This window comes from Lactuca serriola, chromosome 8 (genome assembly GCF_051521515.1).
Source record: "Lactuca serriola cultivar US96UC23 chromosome 8, Lser_US96UC23_V15, whole genome shotgun sequence".
NCBI classification, from domain to species: Eukaryota; Viridiplantae; Streptophyta; class Magnoliopsida; order Asterales; family Asteraceae; genus Lactuca; species Lactuca serriola.
In genome coordinates, this window is record NC_136415.1 from 96,927,663 (window position 1) to 96,934,207 (window position 6,545).

Sequence of the window (6,545 nt, forward strand, 5' to 3'; positions counted from 1 at the left end):
AGAGCTCGTGATGATTACAGAGCACACACCACCATGTTCCGCATTTTCTTGATTTACTCTGATGTGATATGATGATTGATACATTTGTTTTATCTGGATTTTTATGATGATGTTTTTGGGATACTGATTTTATTAATTTAAAAATGAAATTTTTGAGTCTTATGTTTGGGACGTTACAAAATGAGCCCCTCTGAAGCCACTAGCATGACCATCCTCATTCAAAAGTAAAGTTGCAAAAGTATATCCTACCACTTGAAACTCAAATATCTCATGTAAAGAGAAATGATGGGACCATAGATCCCTATGATCATGTAGAGATGTTTTATGAAACACCCCTTGTATGAGCAATTTGAAATACACTTTTAAAATTAAGTTTTAAAGTAAATTTATAAAAAAAAAAATCATATAATGAAACATATTATGGATAAACGTCCCAAACAGTTAATTTGTTAACATTTTTTAGATTTCAAGTCATACGCGAGTGTGACAATATAACCGAGCTTCTGTAATTTAAATTAATCATTAATACATTCATCTTTAATTCTAAACCAAAACAGTCTTCTAAATATTTAAGTGCTAAATCCATCACCGGTCATCAATTAAGTCATTCAACCTCAATACCCATTAAAATATGTAAGTTAGGCTTGGAAAGTCTGGTGAACTCTCTCAGGGTCAACTCTTAAGGGTATTAGACAAACAAACAATCCAAACCCAATGTCAAACCCCTCCAAAAAGGTTTTCAAAATATCAAAGTATTTGTACAGTCGAGACAAATCACTTCAAGGTACACATTTATAAACAACATCAAATTCATCAATAATAAATTGACAATGTTAAAAGAATGAAATACAATATGCTTCTATATATCAAACCCCAAGTCAATCTCAAAGTCCAACTTCAAAATAGATTAGTTGTAAGATAAAGTACATAGTCAAGTTAGAACAAATCCTTGATTATGATACTCCAACTTTCCTAACAACCTAATCTTTCTCAATACCTTTCTCAACCATTGTCAAAACTTTTTCAACCTTTCTCAATCATTCTTAACATTCTTAATTTTCGCAAACATTCTTAAGTATCTCAAGTCCCAAACCTATCCTAAATGGATATACAAATTCATGATGTGAACTCAATTTTAAAACTATCAAGTTTGTCCCATTTTAATATCTTTTTACAAAACTTTTTTGAATGTACACATATAACATATAGTATCACAACCAGTAAATGCACATAGGAAATCAAATCAACGAAAATTACGTAGTACAATATGTAATAGGGACATGTATTATTAGGTAATGAACTCACACCAACTTGTTGTAATACTCTAATGCACTTCCAAGTTGTTTGTATGTCTAGTTATTAACAAAGGATAGACATAAGTTGAGTAATTACTAGCTAATCATCTTAAACAAAGTTCTTAGTCTTAAACATCTCATTTAATCCTTTCATATCATCCTAGAGATCATACAAAAGCATTGGAATAAAATAGAGTCGATTCGGACATCCGGTTGAAAAGTTACAAATATCCTTTACAAAAAGTACTCGTTATGTTGGAATTTTCCTTGTAATTCCATTTGGTCGAGTGAATTTCTTAGCAGCAAAACTCGAGTTTTAAACACTTTTAAGCTTCCAAAACATGTTCAAATCAATCCTACCTTCATTCCTTCTACTCCTGATGACTTTAGACGATTATTATAACATTCAAATACTTGATTCAAATATTAAATAATATTCTAATATCGTCATCAATCCAATCTTTTACCATCTAAAAATAAAGACCCAAGTGATTTAGATTCAATATTCATAAAAGGATAATTCCAAAATACATTAGTGAAAATAGGCTGATAATCCAACTAACCAAACCAATTCAAGTGTTGTAGCGAACTCTTCATCATTCATGATCCATGTAAATTCCATGAATCTCCGAATCAACTTTTTTCAATCTAGGAAAAGGTTCGTATAAACCACCATATGGATCGTTGAATTCTTCTTCTACTAATGCCATTATAATCTACAAAACATTACACCCACCAATGTGTCAAAAAAAAAACATAATATGCCGAAATTGAAGAAAACCATCAGAAATTCTAATACACACTTATCATGTGCATTATTTCTTCACCCAAAACCTTCAATTACCCAAAATTTGCTCTATTTCTAGAAACTATAACACAATTGTAACCGTTCATTTCCTCTTAAATCATAATTTTTGCAATGATTATTTGCAAATACCCAAGTTTTCCGGCTCCATCGAATACGTAAAGTTGATGTGTAGAGACGTTTTGACCTTCTCAATGTGTAACGACTCCAAAAGGTAACACTATAACGATGTTTATACTTTATAGTTTAATTGACATGTTGGATGCCAACAAGCTAGGTTACAGGTAACAAAATGGTTTACCTCGTAAATGTCATTTATAAAAAAATAAAAACAAATAATTAAAATAGCAACATTGCAAGTTTGTGGCATCTACACAAAATAGAAAAATTAATATTGATGTAAAACCATATAATTTTACCAAACGTAAAAGACTTGTGTCACATTTTCCCAATCTACCAATAATTTTTATTTTAGAATATAGCATGTAAAAGATAATATTTAGTTCAAATCATCTAATCATGACTCATTTGACTCCCTTCTTTTCCTCACTCTCACCCTCAGCCCATCTTTCATCCTCATCGTTAACGACAAGACATAATCCGGCGGATTCTTCATCTCCGGCACCACCTCCACCTCAAAGATATCAATAATCTTCGCTCCCACCAGTTTCATCTGAGTATACGACATTTCTTTACCCAAACAAATTCTGGGTCCACCATGAAACACGGGAAACTTAAATGAATTTTCCGGTCTATACACCACATTTCCTCCGCTTCCCTCCTCTTCGTGCAACCACCGCTCCGGCCGAAACTCAAGGCAATCCTTGCCCCAAACACTCTCCATTCTCCCCATTGCATATGTGTTATAGGATACGAACCAGCCTTTCCCGACAAACGTCCCGTCCGGCATGACGTCGTCTTTTAGGCAATCCTTGGTGTCCACCGGCACCGGTGGGTACAACCGTAATCCTTCTGAAATTGCTGCATGCAGATAATGCATATGTCTGAGGTCATCGAAACGGTAAAAACCCCGACGAATTTCTCCGGATCTAAGCCGGATTATTTTTAATTCTTCGAGTATCTTTTGCTCTACTTCTGGATGTGAAGATAACACCCAAAAGAACCATGTGAGAGCCGACGACGTTGTATCACGACCTGCTAATATGAAACTTATGACAATGTCCCGAAGAAACTCTGGTGAGTATTCGGATTCGCTCATAAATCGAGACAACAAATCCTCGTTGGGTTTGACAGCCTTTTCCTCAATTCTCGACTTTATGATGTCGCCGCAAACTTATGAACGGTGATTATCGGTTTTTTCAACTTTGCCTCCGAACCAACGTTCAACAGTTTCTTGATTTTGTAAAGTTCTGGATAAACGGAGAAAAATCTCATACAAATAAGCGTAGAAGCTTCTTCAAAAGCTTTCATGAATTCACTGTCCGAAGTTCCGTCACCGGCTAGACAACAAGGGTCGACGTTGAACGCCACCCTACATATATTATCAAAAGCATACCTCTCCAGAAGGTCTTGAAGGTCAATGACCCGGTTCAAATCCGCAGCTCTTTCAAGAATTGGTATGAATCGGGTATGTAACTCGACCACCGCGGTTTCCATGACGAAGTTTCGAAGGGATCGGGTGTTGAACTCGTAACTGGCTGTTTTACGCTGCGCCTTCCATGCTTCACCTTCAGAGTTGAAGATTCCACAGCCGAGGAAATCTTCGAGGATGGAAATGAACCGGGTTCCTTTTGGGTAGTTCTGGAAATTGGTCTTGATCATGTGTTCGACGTTTGAAGGGTTGGCGGTGATGAAGCCTTTGATTTTGGTGAATCGGAAGATGACGGCGGTGTTGGTCGGAGACTCGGAGAGGACTTGGGTGGTCCATTCAAGGAAACGGTGGCGATTTAGGACAAACTCCGGTATGGTTCCTAGTAGTGGGTAGTATTTGAAGCCTACGGTTTTGGATTTTGTATGGCTGAGAAAGAAGAAACGGTAGCTGAACAGAAGGATTAAGAAGATGGAAAATAGAGGTTCGAGAGACATTGTCTACTTTTTGTGTTTACAAGTAAAATGTGAAAGAAGCTTGAAGGAGCTCCATTCCTTTTAAACTTGGTTCATGGTTATCACACACGCAATCAGATACAACATTTTACTTGATACTGATTTTTAATTAATTATTTTAGTTTTTTTTTTTTGAAAAAGAAATTAATCTATTTCTAAACTATTCATTAATTTAAGATATGTCAACCCACCAAGAACTGAGCTAAAAGTCTTTTATATATATATATATATATATATATATATATATATATATATATATGTGTGTGCGCGCGCGGTCACGCACGCCATGTTGCTCCAATTTAAATTTTTTAATAATTTTCTATAATTCAAGTCTCTAAACTTTTGTCAAGTATTAATGATTATTTATGTATAACTGATTTGTACAAAAACATTTTTATCTTGAATCTCTTGAAATTCAAGATATGCCAAAATAATAGTCCACAGACAAAAAACACATATATTAAGGAAAAAGTAATTATGAGCAACTTTATTGAATAAAATAACAAATTTATCCTTTCATCTAAAACTTGGAGCCAACTTTTTCCCACCAATTTTCCTATCACGTTTTAGTTAAAACATTCAGCCAAATTTATTCCCTCCATTTTTTTCATCATAAAATGTTAAACCAAATTATTCCCACTAATTTTGGAGCCAATTATTTTTATTGAAAATAAACATGGAGCCAATTTATGGGTTAGATTGTTTTCAACATACGTCTCTTTTTAAACAGGGATGTTAAGTTCCTTGCACCCATCCAACCTAATCTCTTTCTTTTTATGTCTCTCTTTCTCTCTCAACAAATACTCCATCGTATCTTTCTCTATCTCTCTAAAAGTGAAAAGTCAATTTTTTTGTTGGTTTAGATATGCCTCTATTATTGCTCATGTCAATCGTTCCATCCTCAGGCCATCCCTCCCCTGTTCTTCGTTAGCCGTCTCCTCCCATGTGAAGTCGCCGGCCATATATCACCGCAACCCACAGCAACATCGGAGACCTTCGACCTGACAGCTAAGGTTTGTGTTTGTTCCTGTTGTCTACACTCGATTTTCTTTTTCCTGCTATCTGCTTTCATTCTTCTTCTTTTTTCATCCACAAGTTCCCAATCCTAATCTATTTGACAGTAAAAAACTGGAAAATAAAAAACGATTGACCACTTGTATGTTTCTGTTTTCAGTCTGTTTAGGTGAGTAATGTCAAGAATTGTTATGTTTAGGAAGAGTGTTGCTTAGAAAAACAAGACCTTAATTATTAGAGATGCAACGACATCAATTGATACAGACAAATGCCACTTTACAATGGATTATAAGGATGGTTAATTTGCTTATTTTTATTAATCTGGTTATGTTGGTGGATGTTAGATAGAAGCAAGTGATTCCACTGTGTGATTTAAACAGCAAAACAATAAAATTTCCATTTGATGCATTCGGTAATGAAGTTTTTTCGGGAAAAATTGGTATCTACCCGTTTACAAGATTAGAACCCGCTAAACGTTCAAGCAAAAACCGTGTTGCAGGAATGTTAGAGACAAAGCCTATTTTATCCGTGACTAAAGAAGTAACAAGGTCATGGTTTATAGAAAAAGTTTTGCCGGATATTAGAGCTAAATGGCCTCGAAGTCATGTCGGTCCCATATTTATCCAACAAGATAATGCCAAGCCCCATATTGATGTCAATGATAACGACTTTCTTGAAGTGGCATCTTCAGATGGGTTTGATATCCGACTTAATTTTCAGCCCTCCAATAGTCCGGATTTAAATGTTTTAGACCTTGGATTCTTTCGAGCAATCCAATCACTTCAAGAACAAGAGGCTTTAGGTACGATTGATGAATTGGTTCATGCGGTTCAAACGTCTTTTGAAAAAATGCAATCTCAACAACTTAACAATGTATTTTTAACTCTACAAACGTGTATGATGGAAATCATAAGGGTTCAAGGTGGCAACAACTATCAAATACCACATATTGGTAAGAATAGGTTGGAACTAGAAGGAAACTTACCACTTCAAATTGGATGTGATGAAAATTTGATAAATGAGTCTTTATTGCAATTGGCTGCCTAGTTATTTTTGAAACAAGTATTGTGATCAAAATAGTGAGAAAAAAATATTTTTGTATTGATATTTTTGATAGTGTAATATATTTTGTGTTAATTCTTTTTTATTTTATGCCATGAAATTAGTTTGATATCGTGGATGTGGAAGTAATTTTCAAGACAAAAAAATTAGATACTCCGTATGTGATAACACAAAGAAAAAAATAACATTTGGATATGCCTAACTCACATTTTTGTTTTACGCCGTTATGGTTGGTTAAAGGAAAAAAACCAAAAAAGAAAAAGAGAGAGAGAAACAGTTGTACAGGGAAAAAATCAAAAAGTCTT

The 6,545-nt window shown here is 34.6% G+C and overlaps 1 long non-coding RNA gene and 1 pseudogene across 2 annotated transcripts; one reads left to right on the forward strand and one right to left on the reverse strand.

Annotated features, from left to right (window-relative positions):
• Window positions 1-2,385: 2,385 nt before the first annotated feature.
• LOC145068538 (cytochrome P450 CYP94D108 pseudogene) lies at window positions 2,386-4,183 on the reverse strand (annotated as a pseudogene).
• A 739-nt stretch (window positions 4,184-4,922) lies between these two features.
• Window positions 4,923-6,325, forward strand: LOC145068539 (uncharacterized). Of its 2 annotated transcripts, none has more exons than XR_013688997.1 (2): window positions 4,923-5,177; window positions 5,339-6,325. It is a non-coding gene; the product is annotated as an uncharacterized LOC145068539 (long non-coding RNA). The 2 variants fall into 2 exon arrangements; XR_013688998.1 differs by having other exon boundaries at window positions 5,678-6,325.
• The last annotated feature ends 220 nt before the right edge of the window (window positions 6,326-6,545 follow it).